We start from the raw sequence: 20,173 nt of genomic DNA on the forward strand, positions 1-20,173 counted from the left end.
TTTTGCAATTCATGGTATAAAATGTTACCAACTTGATTTTTACCTTTAAATTATGACAAGGTAAAGGCCTTCAGCAATTAGATATGGAAATAGAGAGACAATTGGGAAGAGTAAGAAATTCTTTTGCCCAAAAGGGTGGAGACAATAATCTGATTAATACATTGTTCAATATTCATTCAAAAACCTTTCATTTAATACCTGGGCTAGGTACTAGGGCCATAAGGTAGAGAAATTACCTTCAAGGAGCTTACATTATTCTGGGAGGAAAATGGAAATGCAAACAAGTAATTGTGATACAGGGAGAGAAATGTAATAGGAGAGGTGTAGTTCAAAACATTACTGTGGGAACTGGAAGGAGGGACTGAGATGTTAAAGAGCTGGAGGGGCTGGGATCTAGAAAGCTTTAGAGAGGGGCAGATTGGAGGCTTATGGAGGAGTGGCCATTCCAGGTAGTCACAACATGGGCAGAGGCTTGGAAACAAGATGTTTGTGGAGCAGCAAGGCCTAAGTGAGTCTCCTTTGGATTGTAGTGGCTGGGGCTGTTTAAATGCAGAAAGGTTCCCTCCGACTGGAATTGCTCCAAGGGTGTCTGAGTGGATCTTAGTGCCCAGACTGTGATCTAGACCAGTTAATCAGAATGAGGATTAATCAGGGTGGGGAAGAACCTAGACATCAGCATTTTTAAAGCTCTCCAGATGATTTCAAAGTGGAGCCAAGATTAGGGCATCCGTTAGGGTAAAGTGTGGTCCCGGGACCAGCAGCATCAGCATCACTTGGCACTTGTTAGAAATGCAAATTTCCAGTGTTCACCTGAGATCTACTAAGAACTTCTGGATGGGGCCCAACCATCTGTGTTTTAACAAGCTCTCCAAGTGAGCACACCAAAATTTGAGAATCATTGATTTGAGGAGACCATTTGTTTCAGGAACTTCGCTTTGTTAATTGACTCAGCAACTCCAGGCTTCACTGATTTTCTACCTGGGATTGACTGCTGCTACCATTACCTCACCTGGCCACAAAAAGCCTCTTCTTTTCTTGGCTCCCTGGTGTGGATAAGAGTCAACAATTCCTCACTTGTTCCAGCCTGGTCAGATTGGAATTTTCAAAGGGACCTTTACTGAGGGAAAGCAAAAAAGGGAACAAATGATATTCAAAAGCATGAAGGCCGTTGCTTGTTTAGTATACTGATAACTAAAAGTTAACTAAAGTCTATACGCTTATTTATTTAACACATCTGCATTGAATATCAGAGACACAAAGATAAATTAGAAATGTCTCTAACATGAAGGGGCTCAGGGTTTTAGGGAAAGACAGATATGCAAATAAATGTGTGTAATGAAGTGTGAGAGGTACCATCATAGAAATCTGGTCTTCTTCATGGAACTCATCAACAGAGGTGGGACCAGGTTTGTGGGATGCAAAGCTTGTACATTTTTGGGGGCCCATTTAAAGAAAAGAATTCAAATTATGCAAAAACATTAGATATAGACCTTGAAATGCAGACTGAAGCTGCACCTTCATTCACCTTCTGGAAAGTGTACTTCTCCTCATCACAGCGTAGGTGACACTGTCTTCAGGGCTGGGCCTGTGTTTGTCTTTCTCACTGACGTCCTCTGAGTAGCACAGTGCTTCATAGGGGCTCAATAACTATTTGTTGAAAGAAAGAATGAATCTATACAGATTAAGGAGGAGGCACAAAGTAGTTCTGTCTTTACCCAGCCTGAGTAGCCCCCAACTGCAATAATTTTGTTTTGACCTTTGTCCTGTGGAAGGCCTGGAAAGATCTTTTTCATCCAGAGCCCACTGTTTCCTGTGAAGCCTGGACTGTCTATACTGATATTATTACCTAGTTCTCTCATTTTCCTCTGAAGCCTGGACCAGTGGGTGAGAATGGTCCACCCTATCCTAGTTTTAAAAGCCCTACTGTGAGTAGTGGGTGTGTTTGTGGGAATGTTATTGATACATCTTTCATCTATCTAGAAGCTTCTTTGCTCTGTCCTCTGAAACTGTTCCACTTGTTCGTGATCTATATCTCAAGGTCATGCTTAATTTAGCTATGCTTGTTCATAAACCAGATGGTAATAGCTAGTTACACCGTTGGTTAAGCTTGGCCTTCTCGTTAGTGTCTTTGGCTATAAGCTGGTGTCATATTAATGTTCACTGTATGATTCAAAATGGTGGATTCCATCTTTTCTCAGCATGGAGGACTTATTTCTATATTTTCTATCCTCAGTCAGACTGCCACCCATATCTGCATCTCCCCTCTGTGAATGCCTACTCACTTTTAGCGTTTGGTTTATGGAGCATATCAATTTAGACCTCATTTGCATAACCACGACGCATGACCCAAACCGAATTTTTACTCAGTGCCTTTGCTGCTATGATTCTGCTAGTTATTCCTCATAAAGGTGAGTTGGCACAATTTCCCATTGGCTTGGCCACACCTCCAGTAATACACCTCTTGGAAGTCTGTAACTGTGGTCCAGAGGGATCTTCATATTTACTGCTTTGTCTCGTTGCCTATGGGACTTCTAGATGGCTTTGCTTAAATTGCTTAAAATTAGCCTAGTTTGTCCTATTTAAATTTTTCTCTGTTGTTGGACATTAATTTGTTTCTGCTTTAAAAATCTATTATACTCCGGGGTGCTGATTATAATCTGCCTCTTTATTTGGGCGATGGTTACATGGGTAGTTCATTTTGTGAAAATATATTGAACTGTAGCCTTCTCTGTAAGTATGATATACTTTAATAAAAAGTAGAAAACCTATTAAATATTATCAAAGTGTGCATATTTGTACACAAAACTTTTTATTTATTTCAGTTTTATAAGCATAAAACTACTGGATTACAAACTTTTTAAAGGCTCTTGCTAAATTACTTTCAAAGAAATTTATGAGTTTACATTCTCACCATCAGCTGTAAGTCTTCTTTCTTAAAAAAATACTTTGATAATATATAAACAAAACTGTTTCATTATTCTAATTTAAATTTCTTTGTGTCCATACAGTTGAACATGGTCCAATTTAGAAACTTCAAATTATAAAAGTAATCTCTTTGTATATTTACACATATATACATATATATTATATGCATGCATAAAGCACATATGGATATGCATATCCGTATACACACATATGTAAATATATATGTTATATATGTCCATATACCCATGTGGGAAAACTGGAAATGTAGAACACTAGAAAGAAAAAATTGGTCTAGATGATCTCTAAAGTCTGGATGCTATTACCATAATACTAGAAATTTTACGTCTAAGGCCATATAGCAAAAGTCATGATAAAGGAGGCTGGTCTCAAAAATCATTTCTAATTAGAGCTCCCTTATTTTTTATTCCTAAATAAAAACCCAAGTACATTTTATTCTCATTGAAAGTCACCCTGAAATAGTGGACACCATTGTTGCATGTCTACAGGTTGTATCTGCAAACAATTAAGCTCTAAGGATAGAGAGATTCTCTCAGATAGAATTTCATTAAACATTCAAATGATGAGTATTCCACTCCTACTTAATTGTATTTCATTTAAAAGGTTACAATTTTTTTGTAATTTTGAGCACCTAAGAAAGCCTTGCTTATTCTGGCACATTCTGAATTTTGTTTAGGAAACATTTCATTTGGGAACAAGCAACAATGAAAAGTCTGATTACTCTAACTCAGGAGTGATTGCTGCCCAGAAGGTGCATCTTGTTCCAAAATGCATCACTGTGTTTACACTTCTCAACTCTAATAGTCCTCCATCTTTCATACTGAAGGACAAGATGCCTATTGCTACTCTCTTGAATTCTCAGAGAATACTAAAGCTTGTGTGTCAAGCCTTGCTAAGACTGAAACATTTCTCACCCAAGTGTTGTACTTCTAACCACGCTTTTAAAGCAAGTACTTGGGCCGGTTAACACTAGCCTGTCTTATGTTGGTTCCCCAGAAGCAGATACTGAGAAGAGGATTCTCGTGAAAGCGATTTATTTATTAGGAAGTGTCCCCTGGTAGGGGGTTGGAAAGTGTGACTTGGAAGGGGAAGAGGCCAAGCAAGGGTGTAGTATGAAGCAAAGTCCTGCAAAGGGGAGCACTCACTCAAGTTGTCTCCTTTAGGTTGCAGAGAAGCAAGGTTTTATCCTCTGCACCTGTCAGTCATGCATGGGTTAAGGCTGTCCCCGGGGCAGAAATTCGGGTTCAGGAAGCTGGAGGGCAGGCTGCCAGAAAAGAGACAGGTGTTTGCAGTTGGCAGTGAACGTGCACTGGGAGCCAGTGAGTATGAAAGTGGTGAAGGGATTCGAGGACATGCGAGTGGGTCATTGATAGTGTTTGCTGAGTCAGCCCATAGGTAACACATGAGAGAAAGGAGCTGGGTCAGCGTGGGCGGAAGAGGTAGACGTTTTTATCCAGTTGAGCTGACATGGCTTTAGTTCCATAATCTTTAGAGGCCACCATTTCCCATTGCCATCACAGGCCACGTCTGGGAGGACTTTTGGGTGTGGGTGGGAGGGAAATAATGACAATAGTAACGTGATTGAGAAAACTCATATTTATGTTATGTGCTGGTTCGACTACATGCTTTACACATATTTCTGCATTTGGTGAGGCCCATAGAATTTTAAATCACTCGTCCTAGGGCGCACAATTAGGTTGTAGCAGAACTGGGCCTTAAATGGTGAACTGAGAGCTGGTTCATGTTCTTGGTCACTGTGCAAAGATGTTCTCGAGCACATTATCTCAGGCCTGTGGATTAAGGCTCTGCCTTTGCTTTGCAAGAGAGAGAGTTCCAGAGGGCAGAATTTTTCATAAGGATGAGGACACAATTCTTTCTTAGGGCACTGTTTCCTTAACAACATTTATCAAGACTTGTAATTATATACATTTTCGCTTGTCTATGGTCTGAATGCCTCAGTGTGTAAGCTACATGGGAGCAAGGACCAAGCTGTTGGTTCACCGATGACTAGTGTGTCGTGAATCAATGAGTGGGCTGTTCAGCATTCCCTCCACTTCCTGCACTGTGGTGGACCACAAGGACGGGCTCCTTTTTTTACCTAAGTGAATTTGAAGATTAGATTTTCCTTGATGACTGTGTGAACCTGGACCCGATATTAAACCTCTTCGAGCATTGATTTTCCTAGGGAAAAGTGGGGATAATTGCCCCTACTTCAAAAAATGTTGAGATGACTAGATCTAATAATTATACAGAGGGTCTAGCATACAACAGGACTCAAAAATGTTGAATAGGATCAGGTGCAAAATACAACTGCTGTGAGGGTGGCTGGGAGAGGGGCTTTGTTATTTTCTCTTTGAGTTGTACCGGGGATTCAGACTCTACAAAGGGTTCTTGGCTATGTTTCCAACAAGCCTTGATTGTGGCCATGCCTAAGGTAGGCTGTGCACATGTCTGAGCCCATGCAGAGCCAAGGCCTTATGTGTCCTGGCTGCTGTTGAGAGGTGACAGAGGGCTCCCTGTGAGCCCCACCTGCTGCCTTCCACCAGGTAGAATTGGATTGAATGTGTTGTCCATTAGCCACATAGCTTAGATCCTGGAGAGAATCAGGTTCCTGAAGATACTTCCTTTAACTGCCTAATACGCTTGGGAGCCAGTAACACTGGAAGCATTATGCCATCAACAAGAAAGTATTTTTCAAGTAGGTCGAAACATATTTGTTTCCCTACTCTTCCTGTCCATTCAGAGCAGATGCCTGTTGTCATGGTAACAGAAACAAGAGCAAGTAAGAGTTTCTGAGTGCCCTAGATGCTTTTGTATGGGAAGGAGGGTGAGGTTGAACTGAAATATAGACTTAAAATGAAATATCATTTTCATCTCTTTCTGTCTATAGAGGGCAGATGTCATGATTGCACCTCAATGTGTTCCCCAAAAGTAAGCATATTCAGTTAGTGCATTTGAAGATGAAAGAAAAGAGAGAAAGGGAGATGGAGAGAAAAGAGGCTCTCCTCTTGTTACCCTGCTCCTTCCCAAACTATTTCATCTGGTGAAATGCTTCTGGGAACATTTTGCCTCTCTCTTGGGCTCACGGACTGTAACCCAAACACATACCAGTTTTGAGGAAATTTATAACTTTACCCCATCCGTGATCTCTGTATTTCAAAAACACAAAGGTTAGGTTCTATTTTTTTAAATATAGATTTGATTTAACTAAACAAACAAATGAGTGGATTTGGTTTGGAATTTAATGAAGAAGAGTGAATTTCACTTATTTGTTCTGTCTGACCCAGACTGTGCTTTCTACTCCAGAGACACTCCTTCAGTGTAGATGCGCTTTTCCACTTCAGCACTGAAGCTCGTGTCTGCACCCCCTCTTGGTTCTGTCCTTTTCTGTCCCTTCCTTTTCAAGGTGCAGCAGACACAGCAGACACTCCCTCACAGTACACTCCTGGCACCCGGTGCACCATACATGCCCCATGCTCCAACTTACCACCACTCCCTTTGCAATCTCCGTGACTCAGCTCCAGTTCCCCCATCCCATCACGGGGCATAGCCTGCCTGATTCCCAGGTACCCCCTAACTCTAGGGTGTCTTTCCTTGCCTGTGTGTGTGTTGACAGTCATCAGTCCCTCAAAGTAATCTCTATGTTCAACACAATAAGCAATTATAACTAGAAACCTGAGGTTGGAGGCCTGAGGCCTGAGGCCTGGGTGGGACTGGGGAAAAGTGAGAATGAGAGGGCCGCAGGAAAAGAAGAGGCAGAGACCGAGAGAGGGTCATGCTGCTGGAGGCAGTGGAGTCAGTGGCAGGGAGCAGGCGCTCTGCCGGCTGCTGAGCCAAGCTGGCATCCAGGATATTGTCCGTTCTGGCTGTGGAAACTTGGACAAGTTATTGAACTTCTCTACACCATAGTTTCTGCATCTGTAAAATAAAATAATATAAAAAATACAATATTTACAATAATATAAAAAACCTTAGAGTTTTGAGGATAGAATGGAATACTGTATGCAAATTACTTGGAGCTGTACCTGGCAGATGCTAAACACTCAGTAAACTTTATTATTATTTGTGAATATCGTTACCACCAGACATGGACTTGGTTCCTGTTCCCGGGCTGCCTCAAGAGAGCCTACTCATCTGGACCAAGCGCCTCTGTTGGTAAGTTTGAGAACATAAAAAATCTCAAAGGTTTAAGTGGGCAGGGTCTCACTTGTGGTACTTAGTTCAGCATATTCAGTATATTTGGATATTTGAAGTTCAAGAAGAGTTTGAAGAAAGCACTCCTAACATTTGCAAAGCTAGGGGCAGGAGTATAAATAGAGGTCCACAAACCATATGTCTAAATTCTGAAAGTTATACATCAAGCTACTGAACTGTAACTGCATACACTTTCATGGCAACCTGGAAGGCTGCTTTGTTTTAAAAACAGGATTTTAAAATAGGTTTTATTGTCTGTGTTCCTGGTTACACAATTAGTATACGTGTGTAATAATAATTATAGTTACAATTATTTTATTGAACATTTATCTTATGTCGGGTGCTTCAGACTTTACATGCATTATCTCATTTAGTCTTTATAAGCCATTTGATGAGGGATGTCCTATTATTATGTCCATTTTACCAACATGAAAACTGACACAGAAAAGTAAAGAACAGATAGAAAAAAATCACCCACAATTTCACCCTCTAAAGTTAACCAACATCCTGATGCAGATTTTTCCGGTAATTTTGGAAGGCAACTTTGAATTTAGAATTCTTGGCCTCCTTGGTGGTCTGTGCTGAAATATGGTGACACAGGGCAAGCAAGCCTTAGTCCCTAGCCTGAGGCCAGCTCTGTCTCTCCCCATCCCTGGCGCTATCCTGCATGCACTCATGTGGGCACCCCTACCTACTGTGTACCCCCGTCCCCCTGCCAGGCTGAGGGGCGAGGACTCTAGGTGTGGTCCAGCCTCTGAAGGAGGGACCCTGGGAAGTGGTGTTGCACAGGTTCTGGAAGGAGGCTTGGGGTTGTTTGACCTGGGAACTCTGGGGTCCTAGATACTCAGAGTGTGTTCTAGAAGAGGGGGCGTGGGCTCTGGGTGTGCATATCCCTTTGGTCCTACAGACTCCCCCATTGGCAGGAGCGGAGGATGCAGCTGGACAAGTGCCAGAGAGGGGATCCAGGATGAGGCCCCTCTTGCCTGGGCTTAAGGGAGGTACATCCTACGGCTACTGAGGAAAGAGAAATCTGGTAGCTTAAGCATTTTAAAATTTCTGCACGACTTAATGAAGGGCTGTTTAAAGTATATTAATATCTGTATTTAACAAATAAGTCTAGTAAGGCATTACTATAATTATATTCCGGTAGCAGAGTTACCTTTGTAGTGTCAGTATCTCAGTGCTTGCTTATAGCTTAATGAAACACATTTAGAATCAATACCATATGTTGCTGAATTAATTAAAAATACCATTTGTATTTTTGCTGACTAAAATATGAGTCATAGATCTCAACAGTTCATTCATTCATGCAACAGATATTTATTGAATGCCTACTCAATAGATCCTTGCCAGGTACTTTACTAGGCACTCTAGATATTATTAAAAATTAAATAAAGAATGACTGGATCTGCATTTTTGCAAATGATTAACACAAGGCAGTAAATTGGAAATTCAGGCTGTGGAAATTAATAAACAGAAACCTCATTAAAATGGAGTCAGAGGCCAAAAGGGGGAGCTCTCATGCCCTAGACGATTGTAGAGCCCAACAGGAAGAAGAAAGGCTTCCTCTTCTTGACCGGCAAGAAGCTCAGCCAATGAGAGTCTGTCACAACTCAGCCAATGAAAAGCCACTACACTTTGAACTCCCAGTCTCCTCCAATGGACTCTTTGTTTACAATAGCCCTTCCAACTTCCCCTTCCCCTCTATAGAAGGGTTTCTCCTCCCCTTGCTGCTCTGGACTTGCAGGTGGCTCGCCATGGTTGCAGACCTTGAGTTGCAATTCTTTGCTGATCCTGAATACACCCAATTTTGTTGGAGAAATAACTGGCTGTCTATTTGTTTGAAGTCAACAAGGCTCAGAGGGGGAGAAGTCTAGGAGTTTTCTGGAGAGGATGGAGGTGAGTATCTGGTTAGAAAATGTTTCTTGATTCATAATATGCTCTTGTTTTCCAACACCACTACTCCATTTCCACTTGCTTAAAAAATGTTAGTTATGGAATTTAGAAGCATTCCTCTTAAAAATGGCTCTTCTTTGCGAATACCAAATCCTGCTTATCACTTATCTTATGTCTCTCTGGAGTCGTGTTTTAAACAGATAGACCTAGGTTGACTCTCCTATTTGTTCCATGACTAGACTGTGTGATGCTGCGGTCTAAGGGAAGATGTATAATGGCAGCCTGATTAAAGGCATTTAGGTGAATGCCAGCATCTCTCTCTAGGGATGAAGGAACTGGGACATGGCAGTAATTCTGAGGGTGGGTCTCAATGCTCTCCACTTAGTAGATGCTTAATAAAAGTTGGTTGGGTATTGTAATCCCACACTGTGCCAGAGATTCAATCATCAAGTTTTGGACCTCTATTAACAGTGGTACCAGACCACCAATGTTCTAATGACCGTAAACCTAGCTCCTGCTTTGTTTTTACTTTGTGGTTGTATGTATATATATGAGGCAATGGAAATGGAAAGCAAGAAGTGGTCTTAAAGAGAATGAGTATGTGGAGCCGGGAAGACTGTGAATGATAGGCTGTCATTTAGAGATCACGGCCATATATTCCAGCTAAGTTAGAATTCTTTCACCATTTATTTGAACATCAGTTTCTGGACGTTATTTTGGTATGACATTTGAAATACTGTCTGCATAAATACATACTTGTAATTTATTGGGATCTTGTCAATTTAGAAATAGGGAAAAAAGGCATGATGATCAAACCACTCAGGGATCAAGGAGGGTGACTCACGGCCACCATCCTTAAAGCATCTTCTAGGTGCTATGAGGAGTCAAACAGTGAAGCTCCTGGCATCATGGGCAGTAGCCACCTTCTTCAAGAAGTGATAATAACATCCCTCTTTTTCCCACAGTACCGGAATTCTTTAATTTCCTTGGGCACACAGGCTGAAATCTGTATTTCATCTACTAGAAATTTATGTGGATAAGTAAGCTCTACTTTTTTTTTTTTTTAAAGATTTTATTTATTTATTTTTTCCCCCCAAAGCCCAGTAGATAGTTGCGTGTCATAGCTGCACATCCTTCTAGTTGCTGTATGTGGGACGCGGCCTCAGCATGGCCGGAGAAGCAGCGCGTCGGTGGGAGCCCGGGATCCGAACCCGGGTCGCCAGCAGTGGAGCGCGCTCACTCAACCACCAAGCCACGGGGCCGGCCCAAGCTCTACTTTTAAAATATGACTACCTTGGAAAACTAATCTTAGAATGAATGCTTTTAGTCCTATTGCTTTCTTTCTGTTACCTCACTGAAGTCAGCCACGCTGCGAGTTTGGTGAGAGGAAGAGAGGAATGTTGGTCCTCTTGGTGAGAGGAGGGCAGGCCCGGGAAGGTCCTGAGTGCAGTCTTCTGGGAGGGACCAGGACAACTTCAGTGAGATGAAGGGAGAGAGGGTAGGAAAAAGGGAGAGAAGAGGGCACTAAAATTTTCATTTTGTTTCAAAGTGAATTGTCTGAAGGGGTCTAAATCCACTTAATACTTTGTTTTCCTGGTAGAGAAAGCACATGAATTAAACAGATGTTTATATATGAATATATATATATATGTTTATATAATATAAATGTTAATATATTATCAGAAGCAATCAAATGACTCTGTGTGTGTGTGTGTCTTTAACTTTTTCTGACTACAGGTGGCAGTGGTCTTATTTATTTATTTATTTTCCAGCTTTATTGAGAAATAATTGACATAACGTTGTGTAAGTTTAAAGTGTACAATGTGATGGTTTGATACACATATATGTTACGAAATGATTACCACAATAGGATCAGTTAACACATCCATTGCCTTATGTAATTACCATTTATTTTTGTGGTGAGAACATTTAAGATCTACTCCCTTAGCAACTTTCAAATATATAATACAGTGTTTTAAACTATAGTCACCACGCTGTACCTCAGATCCCCGGAACTTATTACCTTGTAACTGGAAGTTTGTACCCTTTGACCAGCATCTCCCCGTTTCCCCCATCCCAGCCCCTGGCAACCACCATTCTACTCTGTTTCCATGAGTTCAGTTTTTTTGGATTCCACATAGTATAAATGAGATCATACAGTATTTGTCTTTCTCTGTTTGGCTTATGTCACTTAGCATAATGCCCTCAAGTTGCATCCATGTTGATGCAAATAGCAGGATTTCTTTTTTTCTCGTGACTGAGTAATATTCCATTGTATATATATACCACACCTTCTTTATCCATCAGTCAGTGGACACTTAGGTAGTTTCCATATCTTGGCTATTGTGAATAATGCTGCAAATCCATATAGTGCAGATATCTTTTTGGAATCTTGTTTTCATATCCTTTGGCTATATACCCAGAAGTGAAGTTGCTGGATTACATAGTAGTTCTATTTTTAATTTTTTGAGGATCCCCCATACTGTTTTCCATAATGGCTGTACCCTACCATCAGTGCACAAGGGTTCTGATTTCTCCACATCCTCACCAACACTTGTTATCTTTTGTCTTTTTGATAATAGCCATCCTGACAGGTGTGAGGTGATATCTTATTGTGGTTTTGATTTGCATTTCTCTGATGATTAGTGGTGTTGAGCATCTTTTCATGTGCCTGTTGTCCATCTGTATGTCTTCTTTGGAAAATGTCTGTTCAGGTCCTCTGCCCATTTTAAATCAGATTGTTTGTTTTTTTGCTATGGAGTTGTATGAGTTCCTTATATATTTTGGATGTTAACCCCTTATCAGATAGATAGTTTGCAAATATTTTCTCCCATTCTGTAGGTTGCCTTTTCATTTCATTGATGGTTTCTTTCTTTGCCGTTTAAATGGGTTTCCTGGAAGGAGCAAGGTCAGGGTTTGTGAGTCCTGCGTGTGTGTTTAAGGCAGCGGCTAATGCACTCTCTTATGATTGAAGAGAATCTTTCAGACGCTGAGAATTATTTTAAATCTTTGAGAGGGAGCGGTTCATAAGGAGAGATTTTATTTTCAAACACACATGGTGTGATGATCCAAGATGGGCCAAGTGCCTCTATTTACCTCCTACTAAATGAGTAACTTCCAGGAACTGCTGCAAATGTTTAACCTTGAAGAGGATTTCGAACTTTCGGGAAGTAATTTTCTAGCTTTCCCAAACTATTTTTGTGTGTAAGGCCTCAGGACTAAGGGTTTTTTATAAACCCTAAGCTGCAGTGATTTGCAGCAAGACGTAATGGAAAGAACGTTACAGCCCGGGGCAGACAGACCTGGGCTCCGTTGCTTGCTGCATGAGCTTAGGCACGGCTCTTACACTCTCGGAGCCTTAGCTTTCTCGTCGGTAAACGTGGATGGGAATCGCTACCCCACAGCCTTGTTGTAAGAATAGAGATGAAGTATGTGTAACGGACTGTGCGTTTGTGTCCCCCCAGATTCATATGTTGAAATCCTAACCAAGGTGATGATTTAGGAGGTGAGGCCTTTGGGAGGTAATTAGGTCATTCATGAGGGTGGAACCCTCTTGAATGGATTAGTGCCCTTATAAAAGGGACCCCAGAGAGCTCTCTCACCCTTTTTCTGCCTTGTGAGGTTATAACAAGAAGTCAGCAGTCTGCAAGCCGAAAGAGGGCTCACGAGAACCTGACCACGCTGGTATCCTGATCTTGGACTTCCAGCCTCTAAAACTGTGAGAAATAAATTTCTGTAGTTTATAAGTCATTCGGTCTATGGTACTTTGTGATAGCAGCCAGGACTGCTCAAGGCAGAGATGTAACTTATAGAGCAAGTGCCTGTTGCATAGGACATACTGAACAAGCATTCACCAACGTCCCTCCCTTCCCTCTCTCTCCCCACAAAGATGCAGCACAGAGCACAAGAGAGAGTTTGCAGTTACTCATGAATTTGAGAATTGCACCATGGATTGGAACTGCTGAACATTTTTTAAAAAACAACTTTTTAATGAAGCATAACGTACATACAGAAAAGTGTGCAAATCATAATTGGAGAATTCAGTGAATTGTCACCAAATATTCACACTCATTTAGCCAGTACCAAGATAAAGAAATTACCACCACCAGAGGCCTTCTGCCACTACCTTCTTGCAAAGGTAACACTATCTGACTTCTAGCAAGATAGGTTGTCTGTTTTTTTAATATATATAAATAGAACCACACAGAATAAGCTCATTTGTGTCCATTTTCCTTCGCTCAACATTGAGTTTGTGAGTTTAATTCACGTTGTTGCCTGCAGCAATGGTTTGTTCTGAATCATGGAATTTTCAAGCCGGTAGAGATCACAGAGATTCTCTCATTTACCAGAAAAGGGAAGTAAGGGCCAGAGATGATATATGATGTGCCCAAATTTACAAAGCTAGCTAATAGCAGAGATGCAATTAGATCCCAAGTCTCCCAATATCCAGCCCAATGCCCCTTCCTGAAGTGTCTGTAGCAGTAGCCTACACAGTTCAAATTCACAGCTCAATCACAAGAGGAGCGGGAAAACCAGCCTCAGCACGGGTGGGTGTGTCCTAATCCTAGCGTTGGTGATTCTGCCATCATCCTTGGAACTGATCCTCTCCATGTGCTTCCTTTACATGAGAATGTCTAGACTGATCTTTGTTTGCCTGGGTATTCTTAAGGTATGAACCAAATGTATATCTTAGAGTGTCAGGGCCAGGGAGGAACACGTGAAATGTCTACACCTAAACTTTCCTATATTAATAAGACATTATCCTAATTTCAAAAGTTTCTAGAGAAGATTATAACTTCTCCTACTTTTTATAGTCATGAATTGGATCTGCCCATCTAATTCTGAATCTTCAGTGTACATTTTAAGGTTAGTTTACTTTTATTTAAGCCTAAAAATTCATTGGTGTTACTTTATAATACCATATATTTGCATCCATATATTACATAGTGCACACAACTCAGTATCATTCAGGATGCCCTTAATTGGATGAATTCCTCCACAGACCCTCTGTTCTTAAGGCAGCTCCCCAAACCTGCCATGGTGCCTGCAATTCTGTAATTACAGTTGTCCCATTAGGTTCAAGCAGTATTCGAAGGTCTCTGTTAAAATGCACATGCGTTGGCTGTGAGCGGCATGATTTGCGTCATCAGTCTACTTTGCTGCTGTAACTCAGAGAGAGGACAGATCCATTTGACTGGGATGGAAAAGGGAGGGGACTGCCTGGAGGGAAGCTGCAGTGGGGCGGGGGTAGGACAGTTTTCCCTGAGCAACAAAATACATTAGACTGCGTCTCCTATAACATAGAATCCTATTCAAAACCGGTATCCCTTCTTTAATCATGTCGTCCCTTAACAGAGGAAAGGGTTAAGAGTCCTTGTGCTGTGGAGGGGTGGGGGTGAGAATAAAAGCCAGGAGGACCTTAATTCCCCCTAATTCTTAGTAGTTCAGCGCCCAGACTCTGGAGTTTGAATGTTGGTTCTTCCATTTGCTCAGTGTGACCTTGGGCAAGTTCTGTGATTCTTTGTGCCTTAGTTTCTTCACCCATAAAATGGAGATGATCATAGTATCCTCATAGGATTGTTATGAGGATTAAATAAGTTACTTTATATAAAGTGCTTACAATAGTACATTAAATAATGATAACAATTATGCTTATTACAACTTCTCCTATTACTACTTTACTTCTTCCATCAAATAGTGGCTTCTCTGTAATTCTTACATCCCTTTAACACCCAAATATTATACTTTTCACATAAAGAAATTCCATGTAAATAAAACTACCCCCAAAAAAGATTGGGGCAGAGGAAAAGAATAGCCCCTACCAGGCTGTAAATATGTAATTTGATTTACTTGATTACATAGTCAAGTAAAATTGGGTGTCAGTTCTATTTTATCTTCAGGTCTAGTAGGGTGCAAACATGCCTTTTGCCAGAATCATGAAATGCAATTTTACTATAACAAAATAATAGGGAAGCTCCTTCCAGTGGGATTTTCGTTGGTTTGGGCCTTTCTGTATCTGTGTGCTTTATTCAAGAGGCACTTAGTAGCCATGTGCCCTTGGGCAAGTTACTTAACCCCTCTGAATCTCAGTTTCCTCATTTGCAAAATGGCAGTAGCGGTATTTACCTTGAAGACTTCTTATTGGGAATAAGTGGAATGATTTATGCAAAGCACTTAATCTAGTTTCAGACACATAGGAGGTGCTCCTCATATATGAGTTTCCCTAGTAAATTCTTAACAAATGGATGACATTTTCCTTTATGCATAGATGATGACAGTGTTATTTGTATACGTAATAATTAGTCTTCTCAGCTCCTGGAATTTAGGGAGTCTGTTTGATAACTGTGTTACTTTCAAGTCTATAAAATCACAAACTCCTCAGTTACCAAGTATCTGTTGAGCTTAAACTACGAGCACAGACTCACTTCAGCGATTTTACTGATGATGTTGAACATGTAAACGTGTGGATGTCTTTAAAATACATCTGTGGATGTATGTAAACATATATTCTAGGTTTGAGTGCAACTCTAATATTTACATATTCTGCCCCTGTCTAACTCTAAGGCATCCTTATTTTAAATTTAAAAACCTATTTTACCGTGTATGAATTGCTGCTTCATCAAATGACACCTTTATGCTCTTCTCCAGTAATTAGCGCAAACTGTGCTGGGTACATCCTGAACTCGGGAGATTGGGCTGGGAACAAGAGGCTACTGAGATAACCACCCAGACTATGGAAATGACCCCTGAAGAAATAGCAAGTAAAATATGTATATACGTAAACACACACACACACACACACACACACACACACACACTCAAGAATTATGTAACTGCTTAGAGGAGAGAGTGTTTGGGATACTCCAACCCATCTGGAATTTGCTTTATGGCTCTGGATAATTCTAGCTATAGTCCTGGGTTATTTCCCTATCTATAATTCAGGAATGAGAATAGAGTTGTTGTGAGGATAAATCCGTAAAATAAGTGGAGGGCTTTATGAATTCAGAGGGAAAAAAATAGTAAAGCTCAGAGCCCGTTTTTAAAAATTATCGTAAGGAGGCCGGCCCGGTGGCGCAAGTGGTTAAGTGCGCGTGGTCCGCTGTGGCAGGCGGCCTGGGGTTCGCCACTTGGGAACCCCAGGCGCACACCGACGCACCGCTTGTCAAGCCATGCTGTGGCGGCGTCCCATATAAAGTGGAGGAAGATGGGCACGGATGTTAGCCCAGGGCCAATCTTCCTCAGCAAAAAAAAGAGAAGGATTGGCACATGTTAGCTCAGGGCTGATCTTCCTCACACACACACACACAAATTATCGTAAGAATGCTTTGGAGGCCGGAAAGAATTTGGACTTTAGGTCTCACCCTAGGAATTATCAGATAAACAGTAGACTTGAGAAACTAGAAACATTTTGTCACCGTAGGCCATGAGCAGCAAATCACACACTGCCTTGCCCTGCTTCCCAAGTGCCGATGGCTGTGCAAAATGGTTGATGCTGGGCCTGGGTCCCCGGCTTCTGCCAGGGCTGTCGTGCGGCTCTGAGGGGGAAGAGAAAGCCCCTTCAGTTAGTCAGGCTAATTAGGCAGGCATGTCACTGGACAAGTAAAGCAATGCAGTCAACTGCTTCCACAAACACTTAAGGGGTGGTTCCGATGTGTGTGTGTGTGTGTGTGTGTGTGTGTGTGTATGTACACGTGTCCCCGTTCACTTTGGTTCTCTGCCTGGCTCCTCTGCTTCTACTAGGGGTGAACAAGGATATTTTCAGAGCTGGGAACTCAGAGATCTTTTCTGTTTCCTACATCTTCACCCCTGGATGCTTGTAAACCTGGGCTGTAGCCCCCTGCATCCAGTTTTGTGTGCTTCTGAGATGGGCCCTGTATTAGTTTCCTGTTGCTTTGTAACAAATTGCCCCAAGCTTAGTGGCTTAAAACAACATGCATTGATTATCTCGCAGTTTCCTTGGGTTAGGAGTCCAGGCACAGCTTAGCTGGTCCTCTGCTCAGGACCTCACGAGGCTGTAATCAGGGTGTAGTCCAGGCTGTGTTTTCATCTGGAGGCTCAGAGTCCTATTCTAAGCTCACTGACTGGGGGCAGAATTCAGTTTCTGGGGGTTGTAAAGCTGAGGACTCCAAGAGACTGCCCCCTCTTCCCTGCCACATAGTGCTCTCCACAACACAGCAGTTTACTTCTTCAAAGCCAGTGGGAAGTGTCTGCTGCAGCTTTGATTCTCTCTGATTTTTAAAAACGGCTCACCGGATTAGGTCAGGCCCACCAAGGATAATCTCCCTAGTTGACAGTCAACTCTTAGGGAATTTAATAACATCTGTAAAATCCTTTCACAGAAATACTTAGAAGGTGTTTACATCAGGAGGCAGGAATCTTGGGGCCTTCTTAGAATCTGGCATATCACAGGCACCTTGTTGAAATCTGCTCCACCCACAATGAACCCATTTCTCTGAGGACTGCTCTGTCACCAGTAGCTATGTTGGTGGTGTCCTTGGCCTCAGGTGATTGGATTCCAGACAGTCCAAAGGGTGATTTGCCTGTTGAGGAGGTAGGGGAAGGTGACAGGTCTTCACTTTTCTAGGATCGCTCCTGTTTCTCTTTACATTTCTATAAATGCTCATTTAAAAATGTGTGGCTCTCTTTGCATGTGAGCACTTACATTGTTAATTCCATAGTTTGAAAAGCTGGAAGAGTCCTTTCAGGGTTATTTTGTATTTAAAAGCAGCAGTTTACTACCAAGTGGCACCCCAGCAACACAGAGCATTAGCATCCTTTCTCCAACAGGCTACTTTATTCCTGGGAGTAGGTTATACACCAGGAAAATCTGGTATATCCTCCAAAGCAGCCCAGAGTTCTTTGAAGAAAGAGCTGAAGCGTAGTTTGCGGCCTCTTTAAATTTCCCTTCAAGGTCCAGGTGACTGAGCAATTTCTAGACTAGTGGCTGAGAATGTTGGCTCTGGAGTCAGCTGACCTCGGTTTCAGCCCTGTCTCCTCTGCTTACTTGCTTTGTATCCTTGGACAGGTTTTATTTCTTTGGCTCTGTTCCGTGTTTATTAAATGGGGATAATAATACCAGTCGCACTGGGTTATTGTAAGAATTAAACGAGATAATATACATAAGTGATTTAATTAACACCCAATAAATGGTGGCCATTATTATTCTCTCATTCAGAAAGAATTTTTTATTTTATAATGAGATATCGGGAGTTGGAAGTTGATAAAGTTTTCTGTGTTATTGATAGTGTCACATCAGAACGACTTTTGTGTGTGAAGTTAGGTCTTGACAGGAGCTTGCATCTGAAGTGTAATAATAGGCATGTGGCTAAATCAGCGACATATTTGTCTAATGTCAAAGTCATCTCTCTTCAAAGGAACAGAATTATTGGTTCTTAAAAATGAGCCTGGGGTTCCTTTTATCCTTACATCTAGCTTTGGGGATGCTTTCTAAAGAATATTGAGGGGCCGCCCCGCAGCTTAGCGGTTAAGTGCGCACGCTCTGCTGCTGGGGGCCTGGGTTCGGATCCCGGGCGCGCACCGACGCACGGCTTCTCCGGCCATGCTGAGGCCGTGTCCCACATACAGCAACTAGAAGGATGTGCAACTAGGACATACAGCTATCTACTGGGGCTTTGGGGAAAAAAAAGAAAAAGGAGGAGGATTGGCAATAGATGTTAGCTCAGAGCCAGTCTTCCTCAGCAAAAAGAGGAGGACTAGCATGGATGTTAGCTCAGGGCTGATCTTCCTCACAAAAAAAAAGAATATTGAGAATTCCCATTCCAGGTTGTCAGACAGAATTCCCCAGTACAGGAGAGGACTATTTCTCCTTCCTCCAAAAGGAAAAGGGCTGGATCCCGTAGAGAGGCCTGGATGAGCCACTGCTGCCCTGGAGGTTGTTTGAACTTGTCTCTAGTCTACGACACCTTAAGTAGGTAAACCCAAATAATTACTCACTCCCACTGATCAATTTGATGATTTTTCATTCACTTTTGTGTGTGAAAACTTTGGATGATTTCTGTGTGCCTTGTCCTGTCTTAAGATATTTCTTAAGAGTGAAGGAAAGGAACAACAGACAGAAATGTCTGGCCATCATCCCAGTGATGAACCTCAGGGGGGATATATAAAGAACTTGATATAGTGCCTGTTCGTATGCACGTAAGTGATAGCGGTCACCGTGTTGGTATTGACTTACTAATCTGAAGAAGAACAAATGATCTTCTAGGAAAACCATGCATGGGTAGTAGGGTGCGTCTGGGCCCCTTCCCTTGAGTTCTGGGGAGGAATCAGTAGTCCTCTATCTCACTCAGATGGAGTTGCCTAGGAGACTTGTCTATGAGAGAGAATATTGTGTTGAGGTCACAAAGACCCCCAGGTTCAATGATTTGCAAGGAGGATGCGCAGGACTCGGTATAGCTGTACTTAGGGTGATGATTTATCATAGTGAAGGATACAAAGCCAAATCAGTGAAGAGAAAAGGCACATGGGGCAGGGTCCTGGGGAAACCAGGGGCAAGCTTCCGAGGGTCTTCTGCAGAGTCACACAGGATGCGTCTTAATTTCTTTAGTAAAGAGTTGTGACAACACGTGTGAAAATGCCAAACAGGGAAGCTCATTAGAGACTCAGCACCCAGGGTTTTACTGGGTCGTATAGGCAGCCTCTGCTTGTCACATACCAAAATTGCAGACTTCAGAACGAAAGCAGATGTTCAGCATAAGCTATTTTGTTTGTGCAAACAATTTAGGCTTAAAAAGCCATTCTTATCAGTTCTAGGAATGGTGGGAACCTTCCCGAAATCCAAGTTCCTAGACACCAGCCGAGGGCCGACATTGCAAGCAGGTCTTTCAAAGGTTAACATCAGGCCTGCCATGTTAACTTTAAAAAATTTTTTTTTTGTGAGGAAGACCAGCCCTGAGCTAACATCCATGCTAATCCTCCTCTTTTTGCTGAGGAAGACTGGCTCTGAGCTAACATCTATTGCCGATCCTCCTCCTTTTTTTCCCCAAAGCCCCAGTAGATAGTTGTATGTCATAGTTGCATATCCTTCTAGTTGCTGTATGTGGGACGCGGCCTCAGCATGGCCGGAGAAGCTGTGCGTTGGTGTGCGCCTGGGATCCGAACCCGGGCCGCCAGTAGCGGAGCA

At 42.1% G+C, this 20,173-nt stretch overlaps 1 protein-coding gene across 18 annotated transcripts in view; it reads left to right on the forward strand.

The window, feature by feature from the left end:
* The first annotated feature begins 8,875 nt into the window (after positions 1-8,875).
* LOC147915262 (uncharacterized) overlaps positions 8,876-20,173 on the forward strand; it is a 68,408-nt gene continuing 57,110 nt past the window's right edge. For all 18 annotated transcript variants that reach the window (XR_015554256.1, XR_015554257.1, XR_015554258.1 and 15 more), the window contains exon 1: positions 8,876-9,036. The gene's annotated coding sequence lies outside the window, so the exon portion shown is untranslated. The remainder of the gene's footprint in view (positions 9,037-20,173) is intronic.

Source organism: Ceratotherium simum, chromosome 14 (assembly GCF_057802395.1).
Source record: "Ceratotherium simum simum isolate JZ-2026a chromosome 14, ASM5780239v1, whole genome shotgun sequence".
Classification (NCBI taxonomy): domain Eukaryota; kingdom Metazoa; phylum Chordata; class Mammalia; order Perissodactyla; family Rhinocerotidae; genus Ceratotherium; species Ceratotherium simum.